Source organism: Chionomys nivalis, chromosome 16 (genome assembly GCF_950005125.1).
Source record: "Chionomys nivalis chromosome 16, mChiNiv1.1, whole genome shotgun sequence".
Lineage (NCBI taxonomy): Eukaryota > Metazoa > Chordata > Mammalia > Rodentia > Cricetidae > Chionomys > Chionomys nivalis.
This window is the reverse complement of record NC_080101.1, coordinates 27,646,551-27,672,523: the sequence shown is the minus strand read 5'-3', so window position 1 is coordinate 27,672,523 and position 25,973 is coordinate 27,646,551. Positions and strand designations below refer to the sequence as shown.

At 46.1% G+C, this 25,973-nt stretch overlaps 1 protein-coding gene across 3 annotated transcripts in view; it reads left to right on the top strand.

The window, feature by feature from the left end:
• The first annotated feature begins 9,575 nt into the window (after nt 1-9,575).
• Phf24 (PHD finger protein 24) overlaps nt 9,576-25,973 on the top strand; it is a 28,675-nt gene continuing 12,277 nt past the window's right edge. Inside the window, exons 1-2 of one of the 3 annotated variants that reach the window (XM_057790999.1) lie at nt 10,220-10,379; nt 15,477-15,609. The gene's annotated coding sequence lies outside the window, so the exon portion shown is untranslated. Of the gene's footprint in view, nt 9,750-10,219; nt 10,380-15,476; nt 15,610-25,973 lie in introns of those variants that run through there. The other 2 variants (XM_057790998.1, XM_057790997.1) reach the window with 2 other exon arrangements.

Here is a 25,973-nt window from a genome sequence, read left to right as displayed (position 1 = left end):
GTGGTGGTGGTGCTGCTGCTGCTGCTGCTGCTGCTGCTGCTGCTGCTGCTGCAGCGGAGGAGGAGGAGGAATTGCTGTTGGTGGAGGTGGTGGTGATGTGTCCTCAGACTTTTGGTGATACTGAAAATAGAGCTGGTGCTAGATCCTGGATGCTGGCATCTAAGAGTAGATCCCTAAAGCAAAGCCCCACCATCCCAGTGGCAACCCCAGAATGGACAATTCCTGAATTATATAGGAAGCGGTTTCAATGCTAACAGATAAAAAGGGGACACCCATAAAATAGATGGGCAAAAGTTAGGCATGCTTATACTCCCAACAGATGAGAAACTGAGGCAAAAATACAAACTCATTCCCATCCTAAGCTACACGGCAATGTCTTGATTAAGAAAACCCAAACAGGCTGGCAAAATCGTAGTAACACCACTTGCTGCTCAAGTTTGGTGGGTGACTTTGATCTCTGTAGAGTATGGCAGAGAGAAAACTGTCCTCTGGCTTTCACACTTGTGCCACGCTCTGTGCACACTTATAGAGAGACAGAGAGAGAGAGAAACCAACAGGGGCCAAAAGGGTGGCTCAGCAGTTAAAAGCATTTGCAGCTCTTGCAGAGAACCAGGCCTGGGTTCTCAGTCCCCATGTGGCAATTTATAGCCATTTGTAACTCTAGTTACAAGGAATCTGGTGTCCTCTTATGGTTTCTGCAGGCAACAGGCACATATCCAGCACACATGTGTAGGCAAAACACATGCATGCAATAAATAGATAGATAGATAGATAGATAGATAGATAGATAGATAGATAGATAAAGTCATTTCAAATAAACGAACAAACCCAAATAAATAACCCCCCAAAACCCATATAGGCAAATGGCCTATGTTGGGAAAGAAGGATCCCAAGTCAATAACCTAAGCTTCCTAATTTAAGAAATTAGAAAAATGTGAGCAAACACAAAGCAAGTAGAAGGAAAGGAAGAACAGAGTAAGATCATTGGAGTACAATACAGATAACAACTAGCCAAAGCAATAAAAGGCAAAGTTATTTTTAAAAGACAACAAAATTGACAAACTTGGCTAGACTCACCAAGAAACAAAGGAAAAAAGACAAAAGTTACTGAAATAAGGATGAAAAGATGTATCAGTGGAGAGGATGTTGCCACCAAATCATAAGAAACAGAGTTTGGATCCCCAGAACCCACACAAAAGCTGTGTGGGTGTGGAGGTCCATCTGTAATTCCAGCTCTCAGAAGGCAGAGATAGAGGGTCCCCCAGGGAAACTGGCTAGCTAGCCTGGTCATCAGAGAGCTCTAGGTTCAGCAGAGGCATTCTGCCTCAAAGAATAAAGCAAAGAACTGAGGAAAAAATCTGGATGCCAGCCTCAACCTCCACGTGCATGTGTGCATGCATACACACGCACACACACACACGTACACCCACCCACGTGCAAAGATGCACACCCGTGCAGCACACAACACACATACATACACTTTTTAAAAAGCCACTAAATAGAAATAAAAGAGAAATTTAACTGTCCAACTCCAGAGAAATCAAAAGGATCCAAAGAGCTTCCAGGTCCTTTTGAGTCTGAGGACAAGCTGAGTCCGAAGAAGAGCTTGACCCCAGGAGTTCTAGAGCATCCTGGGCAGTATAGCAAAACCCTGACTTAAAAAACAAAGCACAAGAGGGCTGGAGAGATGGCTCAGTGGTTATCAGCACTATCTGCTCTTCCAGAGGAGCCAGGTTCAATCCCAACACCCACATGGCAACTCATACCTGTCATAAGGCCATTTCCAGGGGATTTGACACTCTAACACAGACAGAGTTGTAGGCAAAACACCAATGACCATAAAATAAAAATAAATTATTAAAAAATAAATTGTTCTGCCCGTGCATTATTCAAATCCTTCCCTCCTTTCCCCCATTCTCTCTGTCTGCTCCTTTCTCTTTTTTTTTAAAAAAAAAAAAAGTGATAAAAGAGTGTCTGAATAAGAAAAATTAAAACTTTACCCTAAATTGAGAGATGGAGAGAAAAGCTTTGGAGACCCATGAAGGAAAAAAAGTTCCTGGAGAGGGCAACACCAAAGGTTCCTGACACTGAGAAGAAAGGTGGAAACTGCCCTGTCCACAGATCCCTTGCCAGGAAGGGGCGGCAGAAGCTGCTCCAGGAAGCAATCCTACACTCAAGACATGCCCACAGCCCTCACAAGCCTCAAATCCACTTGTGGGTTTAAATGAAACAGTAATTTCTCCGGCAAACAACAGAGAAGAATCCCACTTAGTCCGCTGTATGACTTGAGGAAATCTGTTGCTAAGGACTGAACCACCCTAGACAGGGTCTTTATGCTTCCCAGGATGCTCTAGAACTCCTGGGCGCAAGCTGTTCTTTGGACTCAGCCTCAAAAGTACCTGGAACGTCTTCTAATCCTATAATTTCTCTATTGTCAGCAGTCAATTCTTCCCTTCTAGTTCTTTCTTTTTTAAAAAAAAAGATTTATTTATTGTGTACACAGTGTTCAGCCTCCTTGTATGCCTGCAGGCCAGAAGAGGGCACCAGATCTCATTACAGATGGTTGTGAGCCACCATGTGGTTGCTAGGAATTGAACTCAGGACCTCCGGAAGATCAGCCAGTGCTCTTAACCTCTGAGCCATCTCTCCAGCCCCTTCCCTTCTATTTCTAGTTCACTAACTTTTAACGTTTAGCACACATATGTGTTTGTGGCGCGTATACACGTGTGCAGATGTGGATATCCATGATGGACATCCGGAGCCTTCCTTGCTCACTTTTACTCTTTGAGGCAGATCTCTCATTGAATCCAGAGCTCATTCATATATGCTAGGATCCCTGGTCTTTGTACTCTGACAGCTGGAATTAGAGGTGTGGCTTCACAGCCACCCAGCACTTGTCTGAGTTCTAGGGTTCGAAACTCTGGTCCTCATACCTGATTGGCAACAGCTTATCCAATGAGCCATCTTCCCAGACCTTAGATCAGTAATTTTCATCTTTTTGTTTTGTTTCTTGGTGAGTTTAGCCACAGGTTTGTAAATTTTGTTATCTTTAAAAACATAATTTTGAGTTTTATTGACTTGATTATTTTCTGGGGTTTTTTGTTGTTTGTTGTTTGTTTGTTTGTTGAGACAGGGTTTCTGTGTAGCTTTCGAGCCTGTCCTGGACCTTGCTCTGTAGACCAGGTTGTCCTCAAACTCACAGAGATCTGCCTGTTTCTGCCTCCCGAGTGCTGGGATTAAAGGCATGTGCCACCACCACCCGGCTTGATTATTTTCTGCATTGCACTTCAATTTTTTTTTTAATTTTATAAACTTTATTATTAAAAACTTGCAAATATCTGGGTAATGATGGTGCACACCTTTAATCCCAGCATCAGGAGGCAAAGACAGGTGGATCTCTGTGAGTTCGAAGCCAGCCTGGTCTACAGAGTTCCAGGACAGCCAAAGCTGTTACACAGAGAAACCCTGCTTTGGTGGCGGGGAAGGGGAGACTTGTAAATAACTTAAAATATCACACAACAAAATTAATTAGATGCAAGTCAATAAAATTCCATGGACTTCTATACAGTTAGAAACGGCATTGTGTACATGTTATGCACTGACCAGCGAGTTTTACTCAGTTCTTTGCTATTTTCTTTACTTGCTTTGCATTATTTGCTTATGTTGCCTGATAGCTTTAAATCTTATATTATTGATTTAGGATCAGTCTTCTCCAATATAGGTTGGGAGAATGTGTTTGTGAATATTGTGTGTGTGTGTGTGTGTGTGAAGTTGTGCACATGCCATAGCTCTCATGTGGGGACAGGATATAGAGAAATCACACTAGTACTGATACAGAAGCTTTCTCCCTGCTGGCTAGCTTTCTTTCCCATAGAAGCTATAAAAAGATCTCTTAAATGCAGCATGGGACTTCACAGAACACAAGGGCGGTGCAAAGTCAGTCTTGTGTACTGCAGATGGAGCTCAGTAGTAAAGCACACGCTTGGCATGCACAGGCCTTGGGCTCAATCCCCAGAGCAAAAAGCTGGTCGTGTTTACATTCTAACAGCGAACAACTGGGAAGCAAAATTGTGAAACTGTGTGGTATGTGAAATGCTGCCAGGTGTGGTGGCACGCGCCTTTAATCCCAGCACTTGGGAGGCAGAGGCAGGTGGATCTCTGTGAGTCGAAGCAAACCGGGTCTGCAAAGCGAGTTCCAGGACAGCCAGGGCTGCACAGAGAAACCCTGCCAAAAAAAAAAAAAAAAAAAAGATATGAAGTACTTAGCTGTAAATACACAAACAAAAGGTCTATATATTTGAAGACTTCAAAGTATTGGCAGAAATCAAGAGAACTAAATAAGTGAAGATGTCCTTTTTAAGAGCTGAAGCAGTTAATCTTGGAATGAAAATGTTTCCCAGGTTAATCTAAAGATTTAACATATCCATTTAAAATACCAACATAATTTTTTACATAAATAAGCTTCTTCTAGAATTGCCACAGAAAGATAAAAGAATTAGAATACCCAAAAACGTTTTTAAAAGAACGAAGAAGAGTCGTACTATCTCCGCACCAGGACAAGAACAAGCATCCTCGTAAAGATAACAGTGCACGCTGAGTGAATACAGACGCTGAGCAGTAGAACCGACTCGACTCCACGAGTTGGGAAAAGCAGAACGTCTCTTTCCTCTGTTCTCACACCACCATCTAAACAAGTCTTGTGTGACCTCAGATGTGTGGGAGATCTTTACACTAGCACACAACGACTCCTCATAGCTGGACATCCTCCAGTCCTGTCCACTCTGACACTATCACCCAGGACAGTGACTCCACATAGCTGGACATCCCCCAGTCCTGTCCACTCTGACACTATCGTCCAGACAGTGACTCCGCATAGCTGGACATCCCCCAATCCTGTCCACTCTGACACTATCGTCTAGGACAGTGACTCCTCATAGCTGGACATCCCCCAGTCCTGTCCACTCTGACACTATCATCTAGGACAGTGACTCCACATAGCTGGACATCCCCCAATCCTGTCCACTCTGACACTATCGTCCAGACAGTGACTCTGCATAGCTGGACATCCTCCAGTCCTGTCCACTCTGACACTATCATCTAGGACAGTGACTCCACATAGCTGGACATCCTCCAGTCCTATCCACTCTGACACTATCACCCAGGACAAGCTCAGTGCACTTGCAAGGTCCTGGGTTCAATCCCTAGCACACAATGAAGAAGGAAAGGAAGAAAGATGGAAGGAAAAATGAAGAGACAGAAGGAAAGAAAACGGGAAAGGGAGGAAGGAAAACTTGTCCACTTTGCCAACATGGCCTTGAAGTAGTATCGGGTCTCACAGACTGGTTAGTAGCTTGGGCCCAAGACTACCCTGTTCAGACCTAGTTGTGGGTCTAGGACTCCAGAACATCTGACCAACGCACTACAAACTGGACTTCTCATGATGTCCTCTTCAGGTTTGATTTGTTCAACAAGGTCACTCATAGAACTCAGGGAAATACGATCTTTCATGGAGCCATAAACAAGACTTAAAGAACACAGATATGCACCCAGGTAAAAAGATACATAGGTCTTCACCTGAAAACATCTCAAACGTGGGAGTCTCTACCTTCTCAGCATGCCAAACAGTCTATGATCTCCTCCCTGCAAGTCTCTGTATGTTCTGCTTCAAAAAGCTGTCCAAATTCTGTCCTTCGGGGTGTTTGTGTAGGCTTTATTGAATAGGTATGAGCTCTAATAAACTGGGCAGGGAGCCCCAAGAATGGCCTGTCTGTTCAGATTCCTCCTCCAATGAATGGGGCAGGATCCTTCTAAATGAGGGAGACCTTGTGATTTATTAGGTCAGTATTTCTATACAGCCACCTAAAGGCAAGGGGAGACAAGAGTTTCTATAACCCGCATTTAGACAGGAGTTATAAACTAATATCCATGGTCAAAAACAACAATATAGGGGGCTGGAGAGATGGTTCAGTGGTTAAGAGCATTGCCTGCTCTTCCAAAGGTCCTGAGTTCAATTCCCAGCAACCACATGGTGGCTCGCAACCATCTGTAATGATGTCTGGCGCCCTCTTCTGGCCTGCAGACATACACACAGACAGAATATTGTATACATAATAAATAAATAAATATTTAAAAAAAAAACAATATAGGACTGGGATTGTAGTCAGTGGTGGTGTGTTTTGTCTGCTATGCTTAGTGCACACATACATGCACACTCTCACATACATATTCCAGAAAAAAAAGGCCCACCCAAAAGTGGGCAAAACAGCTTTACTGAAGTATAATTGACATATTTTTTAAAAAGAACTATATGCACTTAACTTGTGCAACCTGAGCTTAGGAACAGACTAGGCAATTTCTTGTCCATTTCAGGCTGCTGGAAATAGATAGCAGACGGGATGATTTACAAGCAAAACTTTATTTGGCTCATGGTTCTGGAGGCTGGGTTACCCAAGAGTGTGGTCTTTGTACCGCATCATCTCATGATGGAAGCCAGGAGGGCAAGGGGCAGGGGCAGGGGGCTGAACTTGCTTCTGGGATCAGCCCACTCTAGCAACATTAACCCATCCCAAGGCAGCACCTTTCTGACTACTGAGTCAGGCCTCACTTCCCAACACTGTAGCATTGAGGATTAAAATCTCAACCAGTAACAGGCAGCAGTTGGAATAAGACAATGAGTCAGTAGAAAAGCTTCTTAAACCTGGTCCTGTTTATAGGCTGAAGGTGGGGGAGCCAACAAGGGAGAAAGCTGGGGTTCAGAATGACGATAGATCAAGCAAAAGAAGGAACAAAGGGAAACATGATCAAAGGCACAGGTGGGTGAGTTGACAGTCTGCAGAAGGACGCGGCTCTCCTTCTGAAACTATGGGAAAGGAAAAGAGGCTAAGTAAATATGGATGTTTTACATCACCTTTGATGCTTAGGATAAAGATTTCCAAACTGAAAATCATGAGCCCTGTCGTGAAAGCTCTGATTCTTTGATTTTTACTACAGCAGTCTCAGATGAGGGTTTTCGAAGACCAGCTGTCTTAGTTAGGGTCTCTATGCTCTGTGTCTATGAGACGCCATGACCACAACAACTCTTATAAGGAGAACAGTTCATTGAGGCTGGCTTATAGTTCAGAGGTTCAGTCCATTATCATCATGGTGGGGAGCATAGTGGCGTGCAGGCAGACAAGGTAGTGGCTACATCTTGATCAGAAGGCAACAGGGACACTGAGGGGTATCTTGAGCATCAAAGCCCACCCCACAGTGACACACTTCTCTAACAAGGCCACGCCTACTTTAACAAGGCCACGCCTGCTAACAGTGCCACTCCCTATAAGATTGTGCAGGCCAATTACATTCAAACCACCACACTGGTCCTAATAGGCACAAAGCCCACTGCTTCTTTGGCAAATGGGCATAGACTGTTGTATTGAGGGATCCTTTTCCTGTACACGCATGTTTATTGTGGTAGTTCACAGAAACCAAGATACAGAATCAACCTTGGTGCCTGTCTTATTGTGCTGTGACGGCACACTGTGACCAAAACCAAGTTGGGGAGAAAAGGGTTTATTTGGCTTACACGTCCTTGTAATAATGACAGTCCATCATTGAAGGAAGCCAGGACAGGAACTCAAACAAGGCAGGACCCTGGAGGCAGGAGCTGATGCAGAGGCCATGAAGGGGCCCTGTTTACTGGTAAGCTTTCCCTAGCTTGCTCAGCCTTCTCTCTGATAAAACCCAGGACCACTAGCCCAGGGATGGCTCCACCCACCATGGGCTGGGTCCAACCCCATCAGTCACTATTAAAAAAAAAAATGCCCTACAGCCAGATCTTACAGAGGCATTTTCTCAGCTGAGGTTCCCTCCTTCCAGACAACTCTAGCTTGTGTCAAGTTGACCAAGACTAGCAGGCACAATGTCCATCAACAGAAAAGAAAATGCAAAAGAAGATATGGTTTATATACACAATAGGGCTTTATTTAGCTATAAAAACTAAATTGTGTCATTTTCAGGTAGATGGACTTAGAACTAGTGATCATTGTGTTGAGAGAAATAACAAGACTCAGAAAAACAAGTATCACGTTTTCTCTCCTACATAGAATCTAGATTCTTCTGGGAAAATATAACCCTGAAAGTAGAGGAGTGAGCACTTGGGAAGGGCGTCCACAGAGAACATGGGGGTGGAGTAATCATGGCGCAGTAGCTATACCGTGAAAATGCCAGAATGAAGCCCACTTGGGGAGGGGGGGATTGAAACAGTCTCGTGTAGCTCAGACTGGGCTCAAACACACCAGCATCTTAGAATGACTAAGTCCTGATCCTCCTGCCGCCACCTCCCCAGTGCTGCTGGTATCACAAGCATGCTCTACCACACCCAGATGAAACCCAAGGTGCCAGGTCTTGAATTACTATGCTGAGATATTAAAAGGAGAAACTGAAGCTGACTTCAGTGTTTGGAGATGAGGACTGTCTTAGGGTTTCTATTGCTGTGAAGGGATACTACGACTAGGGCAACTCTTATAAAGGAAAACATGTAACTGAGGTGGAGGCTCACAGTTCAGAAGTTCAGTGCATTATCATCATGGCGGGGAGCACGGCGGCACGCAGGCAGACATGGTGCTGGCTACATCTTGATCAGAAGGCAACAGGAAGTGGACTGTGACACGGGGCAGTTACTTGAGCATAGGAAACATCAAAGCCTGTCCCCACAGTGACTCACTTCCTACAAGGCCATACCTACTCCAACAAAGTCATACCTCCTAATAGTGCCACTATAGACAGTTCTGTGGTCCTTGTCTGAAATTGCTGGTCTGAAGTAATTCTAAAGGTGAGTACCCCACACCACATGGACGGCGCAGCCTGCTCTTCAATGTTAGTTTCACAGGAAAAGAAAGATAGCGACCCTTGTTAACACTAATTCTGTAGCTATGGGTTGTGATGCCTAGCTGCCTCTCAGTCCTCAACAGCAATTTGGGTTCTGATATCAGAACACCTGGGTTTCAATCTCATTTCCATCACGTAGTAACTCTGCTCCCTCAGTACAATTTCTCCAAGGCATAGTGTCGTCACCCACCATGGGAGCTCATGCCGGTAACCCCAGCACTCTGGGAGGCCAAGGCAGGAGGGCTGAATGGCTGCCTGGAGTTTGAGGCCACCCGGAGCTCTGTTACAGAGCGGTCATAGCTACACAGTGAGTGGCATTTAACATATTTAAAATAGTACCTTTGCATTTGGCATTTTTTATTTTCAGTTTTATAATCAGATAATAATATGTACTACTATATTTATGTAAATTCTACATTAAGAACAAGTATCCCCCCATAACACCTGCAAAGTGTGGTGGGGGGGAGACTAAATGCTCAAAAATTAACGAGAGTTGTGTTTGATAGACACAAATGAAGACGTCTCTAAAATGTAATTTAGATAAGAGGGGTCTGGGGATATGTACACATCGTCTGCTATCTTCCTGTGATTAGTTGCTAGATGCTTTGTGACTTGTTCTTTTTCTTGCCCTCTTCAAAGCGTGGAGTTTGTTGCAATGCGCCTTACAGTCCTCAGAAACGCTAGCGGCCTGACAAGCTGGCTGTTTGACTAGTCTGAGGGCTGAGATTGCTGCAACAAAAAGTGGGTTACATGACAGAACAGCTCTGTTGCTGGAGGTGGAGGACCAATAGCCTCCGACCAAGCGCACAGGGCGAAATGGAGCAGCTACGGTCTTCGTGAAGGTTCCTCTGGCCACTCCGGAGCCCAGTGGATACCTGACGGTAAGTGCCCCATGCTGAGCCCGGAGACCTGGGTGGGTGCGCTGACAGAGTCGGATAGGTGTGTTCTTCCCAGCCCGAGCAGGTGCTGGCTGGTGGCAGCATCCGCACGTACCCTGCTCTGTCCCGGGAGCGGGTCGGTGGGAGCATCGCTGCAACGCCTGCAGCCCAAACCGGGGCCAGCTCCGGGGCGCGCTGACCTTGCCGCGGGCGGCCTGGCTGGCGCAGTCTCCGCGCCGCAGTGCCGGCTGCTCGTGCGGGCGCCCCCTGGCACCGGGACCGCCCGCTCCTCGGCCGCCGCCGCCGCAGCGCGCCCGTGCTCCCACCGCGCGCCACGCGCGCCACGCCCGCCCGCCCGCGGCTAGCCCAGCAGCGCGGTCCGCGCCCGCGGCTCGGGAGGGTGGGGCGGCGCGCGCCCACGGCCCGGCCGGAGGCGCCGGGCGCGGGTGCACGCGCAGCGGGTGGGAGTGCTCCGGGAGCGCGCGCCGCCGCCTCAGCCTGTCGCGCCGCCCGCGCCGCCCGCTCCCGGCGCTCGACCCAGCACGTCGGCTCCGGAGCGGCCGTGGGCAGCGCGGGCCCGCGGCATTAGAGTCCGCCGGCCTCGGACCCGCGTCCCGCACGGGGACTGTCCCGGTAAGCGAGGGCGGGGGCGGTGGGACCCGGCCGTCACCCTGAGGGGCGGGTCTGCGGTCCTGGACAGTCCTCCCCGGACTTGGATGCTGGTGTGGGAGCCGCCCCCAGGGGGCCCCTGTGCAAATGGATGCACCCCAGTGACTGCTGTCTATAACCCTAAGGGAGTCCGTGGGGCGGCGTAAAGGGAGACGCCCAGGGCGCTCTGCACTTTCTGCCTTGCACAGCCCCAGTCTTGGAGGGCATCCTCCTCAGGCCCCCAGAGAGGCCTTCTGTGAAAGAGTGGCAGCATCAAGGTAGTCTCTGGACTTGGCTCCATGCGAGACCATCTAGGGACCCCAGGGACCTTCCAGGTGGTGTTGGTGAACCCCAGGTGATCTCAGCCTGTGCCCCAGAGATGCCCAGAAGGAACCCTTGCCTGGAAAAATTGGATCCGTTTGTAGCATCATATCTCCAAGGACTTTGGCACTGACCTCCTATATGGATTTCAGCATGTCCTCACTTGTACCCCTCAAATAGTGGAAAGGAGTGGGGACTCTGTGGGACTGTGGCCTTTGTTCATTCCAGTTCCCACCCTGCCCCCATTAGAATTTCTCTTCCGTATGATAGCCCGGTTGGCTTCAAGCTGGACTTTAGGGGAGACAGAAACTGCTTCTAAGAGCACAGAGCCAAAGGGGTACCAGCACCAGTGAGGCCTCCAAATCAGAGATAGGAGATCTGAGCTCTTGAGTTTGACTATCCAGAGAGCAGTAAGACCAAGTTTCTGGAGGAAGGAAGAAGGAAGAGGAGAGGGTTTTTGAACGCCGCTCGAAACTGTGCTACATGTTTGAACATCTTACGTAATAACAACAGTTTCATAAACTTGCCCCATTTAAACATTAGGTATTTGTGACGCAGAGATCACAAACGTTAGGAGGATGGCGTCTGTTCTTCAAATTTAACTCAGAGGAAAGTATGTAATAGGGGCAGAAGAAAGAGTGGATGTTGGTAATAAGTTGTGGTGTAGTGTCAAGCATGGAGCTCTGCCATGGCAGATGCTCAGCAAATGTGATGCTTAAACGGATAAGGTCGGTTTAACTGAACATGGAACCATGGGAGCGGCTATCCACTTCATACCCAGGTTGTCAGGACTTGCTTGAGAGAACTAAAGGGGCTCCCAACAGAGTCTCCTGGGGCCACCTTCCCTGCTGCGGGATCTTGGGGACAAAGACAGGGAGACACTGTCACTTCTGAGTCACTCACACTTCCCTTGTGGCCCTCTATGTGCACCAGAGGACACTCATCCATAAATACCACTCGGGACACTTTGCCGAAGAGTTCTTCTGTATGAGGGAAGCGGGAGAGTGGGAAGGATGAGAGCCAAGAAAGGCTTCTTGGAGAGAAAGCCTGAATCTGATACACTAATGCTCCTGTCTCACCCCCTCAACACTTTCGTTCCAACTGAATCCTAAGGATTTAACTTTGGACCCAAAGATAGATTCTGACTTCTTATCCAAAAGTGGAGTGTTGAAAGGGCCAAGCAATGGAATTTACCAGAGAGCCATTCTGGAGTGTTCCTGTTCGTCTCTGTCCTCCTCCTCCACAGCCAAACCTAGCAGCACCCTCCTCCTCTAATAAATCCAGCCTCCTAGAGCAATGGCCAAATCAGAGCAGAGGGCCATCCTATAGTCAGGCTTGGTCCTGGGCTTCTTTGAAGACATATACACCGACTTTGTGACTGAGGCAGGGAGATTGCCACAAGTTGAACGCCAGCCTGGGTTACAAGGAAAACTGTCTCAGAAAACCAAAACCAAACAAACAAGATAACACTATTTTTCTGCACTTGCTGTGGTAACATATGCCTATTATCCTGGCACTTGAGAGGCGGAGGCAGAAGAATCTCAAGTTCAAAGCTAGCCTGGCAAATAGCAAGTTCTAGGCCCTGTCTCAAAAAGAAAAGGTAAAAAGAAAAAAATGCTTCTTTGGGCTTCTGCAGTTACATGGTGAGAAGAGAGACCAAGCTAGTGAGAAAACCGAATAATCTAACTCACCAGTTGTTAGCTGAGCTTGCTTTTCCTTAACCACTTGGCTCCTTTAAGGATGTAATGGCTGTGGTACCTTATGTATAGATCAACAAGCAAATTCTGACAGAGGTTCCTATCCGTGGGCATCTCCCTGTTATAAAGGTATCTAATCCCCTTTCAGCTGAAAGCCTTGTCATTAGCTCATCTGACCAAAACAAACATATCCATTGTTTAAAGAGAGAACTGAGGCAAGCCTGCAAATATATATGGTGGAGTTGGTCCTAATTCAGATAGTTCTTTGCTTGGTTTTGATTTGTTTTTTTCGAGACAGAGTTTCTCTGTGTAGCCCTGGCTGTCCTGGAATTTGTTCGAAGCTGGCCTCGAACTCAGAGATCTGCCTGTCTCTGCCCCCTGAGAGCTGGGTCAAAGGCTCTCAGATATTTCTGGTTGAAGTGTTGTTATGATATTGTTGCTATTGTTGTTACTAAACTGGTCATTTCATCAAGGGCTCTGAGTATCACACTCCCTGGTAATCTTAGGGGAAAATAACTTGATTGATCCAAATGCTCCTCAAATCTTGGATTCTCAGTACCATCTCCTGATGTCTAGTATTGAGTAAACATTGTGTTTCAGAACTTGTCAGAACAGTACCTAAGCACAGCCTGAGTCAGAATGTGTGTGGCGGGTATTACTGGACAGCCTTAATCTTCTCAAAAATGCTTCATTCCAAAGGAAAAGAAAGGAGAAGTTCCCTTCCCCACCTGAGTAAGCACAAATAGATATGAATTTCTCAGCCTTGGCTCTTCCACAAATTCCCTGACCACATTCTAACCACTTTCTTCTGCCAGCTTTACCCATGTGTTTTCTAAGTGCTTCCTTTGCTTGGAACGTGGATAATAAAACCTCCGCAGGTCCATTTCCCACACCCCTTGTTTCCTCCCAGTACACCTGTTCCTAAGTGGCTCATATTTATGCTGATGTCTCCCATCTCTAGCATCCGGTGACCCTCGTCCCACATGCCTCTCTAGCAATGCTTCTTCATCCTCCAAATTTACTTATTCATATCTGATGGGAATATCATTATCTACTTGGTCCGCCGGTCTTAATGACTAAGTCCTGACTGGAATTGCGCTGCCACCTTTAAATCAGGAAGCTCGAACTGTCAGTGTCCGTCTGGAGACATGATTATTGGTTCCATTACAGCATCTTCCCCGCTCTCCACCCACCTTCCAGCAATCCCCTCAGAGGTCTGCACACATCCTAAGTGCTGCTGACTTGCCGGCGCTGTGCCGTATAAATAGGAAAGTTCTTGTCCTGGAGGGGTTTGCATAGACTTGGTCTGCATTTCTTCACTCGTTCACTATTAATATAAAGTGCAGGGGAAGGACTGGGGAATATGGAGCTTCACGGGCTATGTATGGCAGTCAGAACACAGTGTGTCCTTTTCCCAGGTGTCACTGACAGCGTGCTGCTGAGATGTGTTTCTACAGGCAGCCACAGTCCAACCCCCCTTCCAAAGTTGCTTTTGCCTGTGTGTGTTGAGCGAACTGGCCACACACACTCCTGCCTTCCTGTGCTGGTCATATGTTTGGGTAGCGCATCACAAGTTACAAGACCCTTTACATATCATAGTCTCTGATCTTGAAAATGTTTCCTGTCCCTGTGGTCTTCTCGCGGACGTTAAGCGGGATGGCTGGCGCATCCTCTTCTCGCTTGTGTTTGTTTTTCAAGCTTATGTCTCCCACAGACAAAGCCCCAGTGATAACTACACCTGCCAGATCTTAGGCTGAGGGGAAGAGTTTCCTGTTAGGAAGTTGGGAAAGAAAGGTCACAGTGCACTCACTGCTCAGCCCTGGGGTTTGTCAGGACTGCCCCTCATCATCCTGGCCAGGCTCCCCCATCCCTGGATTCAAATGAATAGGCTCTGTTAAACAAATATTTTACACGCATACTACATCAAACCAGTTCTTTGAGCTGATGCTAATTCATATGTGAATGCAGATTTCCTTGCCTATTTCTATCCAGCACCCAAGCTGGCTTCATAGTTCTAAGTCATGATGGAGTCCCCTTATAGCTCCATGCTTGGCATGTGTTCTTACCTCTTCCTGGAATGCTTTTTTTTCCTCATCCACTGGGTTAACTCCCACTCATCTTCAAAATTTAGCTCCAGCAACACCTTTTATTTTAATCCTACACGTATGCCCCTACACATACTCTCTGCATCCTACACATATGCCCCTACACATACTCTCTGCATCCTACATGCACATACTCTCTGCATCCTACACGCATGCCCCTACACATGCACATACTCTCTGCGTCCTACATGTATGCCCCTACATATACTCTCTGCATCCTACACATATGCCCCTACACATACTCTCTGCATCCTACATGCACATACTCTCTGCATCCTACACGCATGCCCCTACACATGCACATACTCTCTGCATCCTCACAGGCAGAGATCCCATTTGTTCATCCTACCAACAGCTACTAGCACTTATTTGTGCCGAACACATAGTAGGCTGCACACACACACACACACACACACACACACAAATTTACAACCTCAAAAAGCAAGCAAATGGTAATAATTAAGGTGTAATAACTGCAGAAGTGGAACTGAATCTGTGCTTTGGGGATCTAAGAGCAGAAAACAGGGAGTGCCTCTCCATCTTGCTGGAAAAATTCACTTGCTGAGTGCAATCACACCAGCCAATCACTGCCAGTGTGATGTTTCTTAACTGTTGCTCGGCTTCTGTGGGAAGTCAGAGCTGTAGCTTTTAATGAAGACAGCCCAATCCCCCAGAGGCTAAAGATCATGCCATCATTTTGTTCTCGTGTATATTAAAGCTCTGTGAGCTTTCAGTAAATATTAAGCAGCAGCAGGATGTCCCTCCTGCCTCGTAGCCTTGTGCCGAGGCCAGGAAGACAGTTTTACTCAGTCTTTAGCCTGTCTGCTTCTTAGACAGTCCTGACATCGTCCTGCAGTGTGGGTGACTGTGTCTTCCCAAATAGGCAGACGTGGATGGCAGGAGATAGGGAGGGAAACTTTCAAGGTCTACAGACAATGAGAACTGAACCCCGTCTGTAGGCTCCGGCCAGGGACCAACAACTAGAGACGGACTCCGAGGACACTGAATTGAGAGGCTGGATTCCTAAAGCAACAGGCAGCAGAGAAGACCTGGACCATTTGCGGCTTGGGTCGCCTCAGAGCCCGACAGAGGGTAAGGGAATTCTTTGTTGTAGCTCTGCTTGAGTTCTGCAGGCTGATGCTGGTGTGTGTGGTGAGCTCAGGGTCTGTGCGGTGCTCTCTAAATCGGCAGTTCTCCCCCTGTGGGCGATACCTCTTTGGGGGTTGCAAGTCCCTTTGACTGGGCCACATATCAGATATCCTGCACATCAGATATTTACATTATGATTCCTAACACACACAGAATTACAGCTATATAGTAGCAATAAAACAATTGTATGGTAGGGGTGGGGTCAGCACAACATGAGGAACGGTATTAAAAGGTCACAGCGTTAGGGAAGCTGAGAAACACTGCTCTAAGTTGATGTTCACACCACAATTCTGTTGGTTTTCTATACTTTGTAACTTTTCCCTTCTATGTTAATTGTGGCGCTTTCCCTGAGGTTCTTGGTCAGTCCTTCTGAGACATGTTTCCAGGAACTAATCAACCAATTAAAATTCCACACACTCATGCACAGCTGCTGCTCCTGCTCCAGCTCTCTGCTCAGATCCAGGACCAAGGAGATGCGTTTCCCAGGCTTCCTTCTTATGCCCCTAGCAGGCTGCCCTCCTGTGGGCCAAGCTGTAGTCTATAGGACACAGACTTGGAAGTGGTGGTTTCCCCGTCTCACCATGGTGGTGGTGGAAACTGGCTAAGTTCCAGAATTTCATCCCTCCCCTTTGTAGACAGATAGTAGCAGAAACTGCCCTCTGCGGCCAGAAAACCACTCATAGTTGCTGTATGGTGGGTGGGTGTTCTTACCACAGAACCCTGACTCACCGTTTGCTCGGGCTCCACCCCGGAGGGGGCAGTGCTGATGTGATGCACTGAGCATAGTTCCAGAGAAGTGTTCTGATCCGGGTTTCAGCCAGATTTGCCTTTGTTTTCTTTAGTTTTTAATACTGGGAATTAACTCTAGGATCCCTTGTCTTAGACATGTTCTTTACCACTCAACCACATCCCTAGCCCTCTTTTCGGTTTTCGAGACCTGAGTGTTGCTAAATTGCCCAGGCTGGCCTTGAATTCACTACACAGTCCAGGCTGGCCTTGAACTTGTGATTCCCTGCCTCAGAATCCTGAGAAGCTGGGATTACAGGCCTGCATAAACAAGCCCAGCTTCTGGCCAACACTGATGAATAGGAAGGTACTGGGAGCCAGGCGCCGGTGGCACACACCTAATACCAGCACTCAGGGGGCAGAGGTGGATCTCTGAGAGTTCGAGGTCAACAAGGATAGTCAGAGCTGTTACACAAACCCTGTCTCGAAAAAAAGAAAGGAAAAAAAAAGAAATGATACTGACATCATGTCTGAAATAAACTTATTTTGCCCAGTCATCTCTGCAACATTCATGTTCTGTGAAAGGCAGAGGAACCATCTAGATTTTTTTCTACCTTTGTTTTCATTTCTTTTTCTATAAGCTCAACCCCCCTCTCATCCATCCATCTATCTATCTATCTATCTATCTACCTATCTATCTATCTATCTATCTATCATCTATCGTCCATCCATCTATCTATCTATCTATCTATCTATCTATCTATCTATCTATCTATCTATCTATCATCTATCGTCCATCCATCCATCATCCACCATCCAGCTATCATCTATCTATCATCTGTCTCCTTCCTTCTCTCCCTCTGTAGACCAGGCTCTCCTCAGATTCACAATGATGCTCCTGCCTCAGCCCCTCAAATGCTGGGATTACAGGTGTGTGTCACCACACTCAACTTTCAATACTCCTCAGCCTGCTTCTTCGCACTGAGGGGTTCGCATTGCCTGTTCCTGCTTAGGAAAGCCCTCATAAGCTCCAGAAAACCCCTTTTAATTGCTCCTGGGCCCTCCAAACAGCATTCATTCCTATACAAAGGATCAGGCTCAAGTGGGTAAGCGTACTTTACGGTAGCATGCTGAATAAGGAAACTCCCGCCTATTGGGAGGGTTGTCCCTCAGCCTCTCCACAGCCACAGCATGCCTGGCAGCCACAAGAGAGGTTCCCTTGCTGCCTTCCCCTTCCTTGTTTCTTTCCCAGCTCCTGCTGTGGAACAAAACCTCTCCACTCCCACAACTTCGCCCTTATAAATAATCCCATTGCATTCTAAGCAGGGGCTCTGCGAGGAACGGGTGTGTCTTGCACACTCTAAGCTGCCCACATATTCGCTGTGCCTGACAAATGCATCTAAACAGCCTTCTCTGCTGAAGGAAAGATTCTGATCTTCGCCTTTCTCCTTTCCTCCTCTTCCACCGTCAGATAACCCTACTTGCCTACACTATTATCTCCCGCCGCCTGCCCCTGCCCCTAAAGGTTTTCCTTTTTCCTGGATACCACAAAGCCTTGATAGGCACATAGTCACCTCACTCCTGAGAGACAACATCTTCTTATCCCCTTTTCATTCTTGTTGAAGAAGCAGAAAAAGAGAGAGAGATTCCACCCACCAGCCAAAGAAGTAGTCATTAGGAATAATCTGTGAGATCTTTTACTTCCTTTTAAGTTGCTCCTCTTCCTAGGACTTTCTTCCCGCACAGGAGAGATCAGGCTTTCTCACCAGGCATCCGTTTTTACTATCACTAATCAGTGCCACTTGTTTCTCCAGGAATTAGAGCTGATTGTGTTAATTTCTCGAACACCGCAGGTGCGCGTCTCAGCTATGCCAGCACACTCGCTTTTAATCAAGGTGTCTTTTGTAGTCCTCTTCATTAGACATTAAGAGATTGCGCCTTGTTCTTCAGGCTTAATTCTGTTGTGTCTTCACAACTTATAATCAAATCATAGCCGTCATTTCAAAATAATGAAAAAAAAATGGCGTGAGGTCTCGTTTGGATCTTAATGGCTTCCTAATAATGGTTCCACTTAACACTCTGTGCCTTAGAGGCATACAGTGATCTAGAAAAATGAACCATCTGTAATAAAAAGAATAGCCGTGTTCAAAGAAACGATGACAAGGGTATTATGTTACTTACTTTTTATACTTGATTATTTTCTTAGTGCATGTAAGCTTCTGTCTTTATAAAAGTTCTCCCAAAAATAAACTCCCGAAACCATTGCAGTGACTTCATTGCCATCTGAGCTATCTTTCTATCTTCAGACTGAGAAAGTGGTTTCCTGACATGGGTCAGTGGGTGGAAGCAGACAGTGGGAAGAGCTACAGTGTTGGGAGGTGTCTGTTTCCAGACGCTAATGCCCTGAAGAGTGATGTTCCTAACTGGCGGAGCTTGTCAGTATCCCTTTTTATGTCATCAGAAAAAGCCAAAGCACCAAATGCCCATACTGCAGCTCTCCCGGTGACTCAGTCCTGGAAAGTGATTTTAGTATGTTCTGGATCCCCAGATAAACGTCTCCAGCTACATTTCAGCCCGTGCCTTCTAATCAACATAAAAGTCTCATCACTGCTCTCTAAGTCTCTGACATAACTCCTAAGAAAGAGGCTCCTCCTGTCTGTCTGGAGAGCTGTGCACTCCCTATAGCCCAGGAGCCAGGTGGGCACTGCCAAGCTCTGGTGTTTTACAATCTGTTACACTGACGAAAATAAAATAATAAATAAATAATTTTTAAATTATTTTTACTATTTGTTACTATTACTATTTGTTAGAAATATAAGTATATATTATGCTTGCTGTGCACTTCAACCCACTCATTTAACTCCTGAAGTTTTGTCATAGACTTTCCCTACCCTCAGAATCCAGTTTATTAACTGTTTGGGAACTATTGCTCTTATCTTTATATTTCAGAAACTTAAATCAAATTTTATATAGTTTGTCTATTAAGCTATTTTGTAGTTTCCTATTGAAATTATTTCTCCCCTCTTACCGTTGTTTTTAAAAAGTGCTTTAATAAGTTGGAAGGCGCATGGTGGTGTGTACACCTTTAATCTGACTCACGAGGCAGAATCAGGTGGATATCTTCAAGTCAAGTCCAGCATGGAGTCCCAGGTCAGCCAGGCCTACACAGAAAGACCTTGTCTCAGAAAGGGGGTGGGCATTAGTAAATGTTGTTTAACACTGTGGTTTTATTGATTGATTGATTGATTGATTTTCGAGACAGGGTTTCTCTGTAGCTTTTGGTTCCTGTCCTGGAACTAGCTCTTGTAGACCAGGCTGACCTCGAACTCACAGAGATCCGCCTGCCTCTGCCTCCCGAGTGCTGGGATTAAAGGTGTGTGCCACCACCGCCCGGCAACACTGTGGTTTTAAAAGAATCAGTCTGCCGTGGAGAGTGCAGCTCTTTTCTCCTTCCGTTCTCTTACTTCACCCTTTTGTTCCTTTTCTCTGTCATTGTTTCCCCTTTAAAATACAAATCCATTCTCTTTCCCATTCTTGGAGCCAGTGATGGACCACAGTCTCACTAGGCTAGCTTTGAGGTGTCCATCTGCAGGGGTGCATAGCTCTCTGGAGACTCCAGGGGTGTGCCTGTTCCTTGTCTTTCCAGTTTCTCAAGTCCACCAACATTGCTTGGCTCATGGCCTCTCTTTTCTTCAAAGCCACTGTAGTCTTTCACATCCCCCATGTCCCGTCACAGAGCAGGTGCCCTTTGGCCAGTCTCTCACTGGTAGACCTCCCATCCCACACTGTTAGGAATCACAGCCATCTTTAAATCCAAAGGAAGAGTGGGATGGAGTTCCTGAGTGACATGCGCAAAGCCGTGGTCAGTCCCAGCACTGCCAAAGGAAAAGAATCATGCCTGTTACAGAGAGAAACCTTGTATCAGAGAGAGAGAATAAGTCCCAGCACTGCCAAAGGAAAAGAATCATGCCTGTAACAGAGAGAAACCTTGTATCAGAGAGAGCGAATAAGTTGAATGAAATGTCTCAAAAGACATTTACATGGAAAATAAACACATAAAAGAACTTCTAGGGCTGAGGAGATGGCTCAGTGGTTAAGAGCACTGACTTCTCTCCCAAAGGCCCCGGGTTCAATTCCCAGCACCCACATGGCAGCTCACATCTGTCTGTAACTCCAGTTCTGGCATCATCACACAGACATACATGCAGGCAAAACCCCAATGTACATAAAAAATAAATAAATCTTTTAAAAATTTTTTAAAAAGAACTGTTCACCATGCTTTATCCCCAGGAAATGCAAATCTAAACTGCATTGAGATTCACCTCACCCCAGTCACAATAGCTGTCGCCCTGAAAACACAACAATGCTGACATGGATATTGGGTTATTAGTCCAGTCCCTATGGAAATAAGCACAGAGGTTTTAAAAAACTAAAATAAGACTGCCATACTGTCTACTCCTCAGTTGTGTACCTGAAGGAACCTAAAATCAGAATACACCAGAGATAACTAAGCCAAGCACAGTGAAATGAGCCTGGGATCCCAGCACTCAGGAAGCTATGGTAGGAGGACCCTGACATCCAGACCAGCTTTGGAGAGAGACAGACAGACAGACAGACAGACAGACAGACAGACACATATAGGTATGTATATATGTGTGTGTGGTTTCATACCAGCCTGAGCCACACAGAGACTCTGTCTCAAAACAAACAAACAAAAAAGTAGAGATATTGAGATATATGTGTACCTTTTTGGTTATGTGTTTTGAGGCAGGGTCTCACTATTTGATTCGACTAGTCTGGAACTACTCTGTAGACTGGCTGGCCTCAAACTCACAGAGATTGGCAGCCTCTGCCTTCTGAGCGCTGGGATTAAAGGTGTATGTGTGCCCCATGTCCAGCTACACTCATGTTACTGTGGCACTCTTCACAGTAGTCAGGTTATTAGCTGTCCATCCACAGATGGACGGGGAATGAGATGTGACATTTACACACAATGGAATTTTATTCGGCTCTCAGGCAGAGTCAAGTATTTACAGGAAGATAAGTAGAGCCAGAGACCATCAAGTTAAACAAGTAAGACAGACTCAGATGATGCTCCCTTGTCTCGTTCATATTTGAATGTAGACTTCTATAAAAGATGTCAGGGTAGAAGGGGATGTTTTCATAAAGAGGAATGACCAATGGGAAAAGGGATGAGAAAGGATAATCAAGACCAAATCTGTTCAAAGTACATTCTGTTAATATGTGTGGAAAAGCATAATGGAACCCATTATTTTGTACAATTACTAGACACAAAACTGTTTTGATGATTCTAAATCACTATGGATAATCATTATAGGGTAGTTTGGGGGTTTTCTTTGTTTGGTTGGTTTGGTTTGGTTTGGTTTGGTTTTTTCAAGACAGGGATTCTCTGTAGAGCCCTGGCTGTCCTGGATCTCGCTTTGTAGACCGGATTGACCTCGAACTCACAGAGATCATCCTGCCTCTGCCTCTGCCTCCGAGTGCTGGGGTTAAAGGCATGCGCCACCACCCAGCAGGTAGCTTTAACTAAATAAGATGTATTGAAAATAGCAGTGAGGGGGACCCGAGAGATGACTCAGTGGTTAAGAACACTGGCTGCTCTTCCAGAGGACAAGGGTTTCATTTCTGACATCCATATAGTGACTGACAATTGATTTTAACACCAGTTCCAGGGGATCTGACTCCCTCTCCTGGCCTGTGTGTGTAATGCATATAGAGTACACAGACATACATGCAGTCACAACACTCATACACATAAAATAAAAAGAAATAAATCTTTTTAAAAAGAAAAACAGCAGGGAAGGATTGTGTGTCGATTTAGCATTCCTCTTCTTTGTCTTCCTGCCTAACACAGAGCACAGCTATCGCCCATGAAGCATCCAGGCAGTGTTGGGGTCATAGGCCCATCTAGAACCCCATAGTCTAGCTTTAACATACATTCTCCTCGACACCCTTAATGCTGGTAACCCTCTTTAGGTCATTTAGGCCTATAAAAGAACGTGAATGTTCTAAACGCCTAGAATATATGCTCCAGACACAGGCTTTAACAGAGAGTACAAAGCAATAGACTATCTCACACCAAAGTTAGCTGCCAACTCGGGAAAGGGGGTCTGAAGGGAAAGTGGAAAACATAGAACAGAAAATGTGAAAACTGGATACATTCATCCACCGAAACTCAGACAGCGCTTTAGTTCCTCTTCTGTTGCTGTAGTAAGATCACGTGACTAAGGAAACCTATAAAAGAGATCATGTGATTGGGCTTATGCTCCCAGAGCGTTAAACTCTGCAATGGCAGAGTGACCGCATGGCAGTGGGCAGTCGGAGAAGCAGCTGAGAGCTCCCGTCTTGATCCACAAGCAGAACACCTAACGGCACACCTCCTCCATCAAGGCCATATCTCCTAACACTTCCCAAACAGCCCCACCGACTGGGTGCCAAGTACACAAACATGTGGACCTATTGGGGCCATTCTCATTCACAGGCCACAGTCACTGCCGGCATTTTGTTCTGTGCCCCGTTCGCTAATGGGCTCGCATGTTTTGGACGTTTTTTTCGACAGAGACACACTTGCACCTCAGTGGTTTTCACACTCTTGAGTCTTCCCTGTGCCGTCCATCTTTTTAATATTAGGAACAAAGCATCTTTTTTATTTTAGCTTTTTATTTATTTGTATGGGGGAGCAGTATATGCTTGTAAGTGTAAGTGTCTGTGGAGGCCAGAGATGAAGGTGGAGGCGTTTGTGAGCTGCCACGCATGGGTGCTAAGTACAGACCTTGGAGCCTTCGTGAGCTTTAGCTGCTGAGATATCTCTCCAGCCCCTGATATATATTTTCAATATGAAGAAGGGAGGTATATTTTAATCAGAATTTACTTTGAGGGCCTGGAGAGGTGGCCCAGTGGTTAGAACACTTGCTCTTCCAGAGGACCTGGGCTGAATTCCCGGCCCCCATACAGTGCTTTGCAGCCGTCTGTAGCTGCAGTTCTAGAGAAGTTGGTGCCACTTTCTGGCTTCTAAAGACACTGGGAATGCAAGTGGTACCAGACATACATGTGATCAAAACACTCATAAAAATAAGATTATTCTTTAAAAAGAATCCACTTTGTCCACTGAGTTACACTTTCCTAGCTCAGCGATTCTCAGCCTTCCTTTAATACAGTTCCCCAACCATAAAGTTACTTCATCGCTACTTCATAACTGCCATGCTGCTGCTTTTATGAGTTGTAATGTAAATATCTGGTACGCAACCCTGTGAACGGGTCATTTGATCCCACAGGTTGGGAACCACTGCCTTGGAAGACACATTCACAGAAAATATTCTTTAGTTTTCTATGTCGGGTTTTTATCCTTTTGAGTTTCTAGCCTGAATTTTAAAAACTAACATGGAAGAGGCAGGTCCTCTCATTTTACCAATTCAAGAATATGGGTTTCTGGGTCTGGAGAGATGGCTCAGTGGTTAAGAGCATTGCCTGCTCTTCCAAACGTCCTGAGTTCAATTCCCAGCAACCACATGGTGGCTCACAACCATCTGTAATGAGGTCTGGTGCCCTCTTCTGGCCTGCAGGCATACACACAGACAGAATATTGTATACATAATAAATAAATAAATATTTTTAAAAAAAAGAATATGGATTTCTGTCAGGCATGGTGGCAAAAGCCTTGAATCCCAGCATTCAGGAGACAGAGGCAGGAAGACCTCTGTGAGTTTGAGGCCAGCCTGGTCCACAGAGCAAGTTGCAGGACAGCCACAGCTACATAGTGAGACCCCGTCTCAAAAAAAAAAAAAAAAGTGAGAATATGTGAGTTTGCTTAGTAACAGGAAGCGTGGAGCAGAAATCTGTACCACTGTGGTGTGCACAAGCAATACATATTTCTGGAAACAATATGTGGCTGTCCCAGGCATGGGACATAGTAAGGTTCTGCTGGGAAAAGGAAGACTTCTTAACAATTAACTGCAAAGATTTGGCTTGGGTTTTATCTGTGAGTGCATCTGCATGTACAGAGGGCTGTGTGTGTGTGTGTGTGTGTGTGTGTGTGTGTGTGTGTACGTGTACGGGCAGAGGCCAACTTTGGGTATCATCCTTAGGAGCGAGCCATCCACCTTGTGTTTTGAGACAGTGTCTTCCTCTGTATCCCAGGCTGGCCCTGCACTCACAGCAGCCATCTTGCTTCAGTCCCCAGAGAACTAGAATTACAGGCATGAGTCGCCATGCCTGGTTTTGAAAATACTTATTAACATCTATTATGTTCCAGAGACCTCACTAGGGTGGAGGTGGGTATTGTGCAGGGTGAACTAGTCAGAGGAAGTTGACATTGATCAGATAGTCATCCCATTAAATATATGATGAGGAAAGTTACTGCTCTAGAGAAAGAGCGTGGTCTGGGAGTGCTCCAGTCTGGAGACTGCGGTGACTTCCCCAAAGAAATAACACTTGAGCGAGCTGGAAAGAGGAGTCAGTAATTGGTGTTCATACTTTCCAGAAATAGAGAAAGCATGTCAAATAACGACTGGAGCAGGACTAGTAGAGCTCGGAACACAGAGAAGAGGAGGAAAGTTTGAATGTATGTGCCTCGTAAGCCGTAAGGCACAGACTTAAAGGATCTAATCCTAAAAGCTGTAGAGAGCCCTGGGAAACATTCATGCTGCTGTGGGAATCCTGAGTGTCCCAGGGTTCCTTAACCCAGTGATTCCTCTAACTTATTTCCAATTCTCTGGCTGGTACTTCTCTTCTTCTAGTCTACTTAAAACTGCCATCTACCATTCTGTCCTTCAGCCAGCCAGTTACCAGTTTATTCCTAAAAGTCCCCAATTCTATTTTCATGGCAGCAAATGCACTCAGCGTCATACCTGTTCTTGTTCATTGCAAACCCTCACTCAGCCTCTTGCCCAGCCTAGTATAGTAATCCTCTCATTGTCTCTACCTTTTCCCGGCTGCCACTTTCCCCCAAATAAACTGAAGATAGCTTCTCACACATCCCGTGAGGTTCCCTGTGACCTGATAGTGTGGTCTCACACTTTTATTTAAATCCTTAAAAATAGCCAGATTGCTATATAGTTTGTAGCATAAAATTTACTCATTTAAAGTGTAGCACTAAATTATTTTTAGCATTTGCACAGCTAGGCAGTCATCACCATGCTCCTACGTTAGAACGCCTTTGTTGCCCCCACCACCACCAAATAAGGCCATACCTATTAGCAGCACACCCACCCACGAGCTCTCTGCAGACTTAGGGAGACACCAGTTTATTTCCCTAGATTTCCTGGACATTTCACAGAAACGGAATCACAGAGCCTCTGCCCTCTCATGACTGTCTCCTTCCCAGGCTCACCCATGTTTCATGTGTGTCTACACTGTTTTGTAAGAGAAGGCTAATGGATAGGCGGTCTTTCTGTCCTGTCTCAGCTCTCTTTAGGTGGTCCTGGAGTTCTTCCTTGGAGTCTGATGTTTAAAAGCGTGTGTGGTGTGGGCGGTCCTTCTCCGTTTCCTATGATGAGTGCTTAGTGACATGAACGTGGCACTGTTCAGTACGCCTTGATTAGCGTGTGTTGAGCACAAGGTTG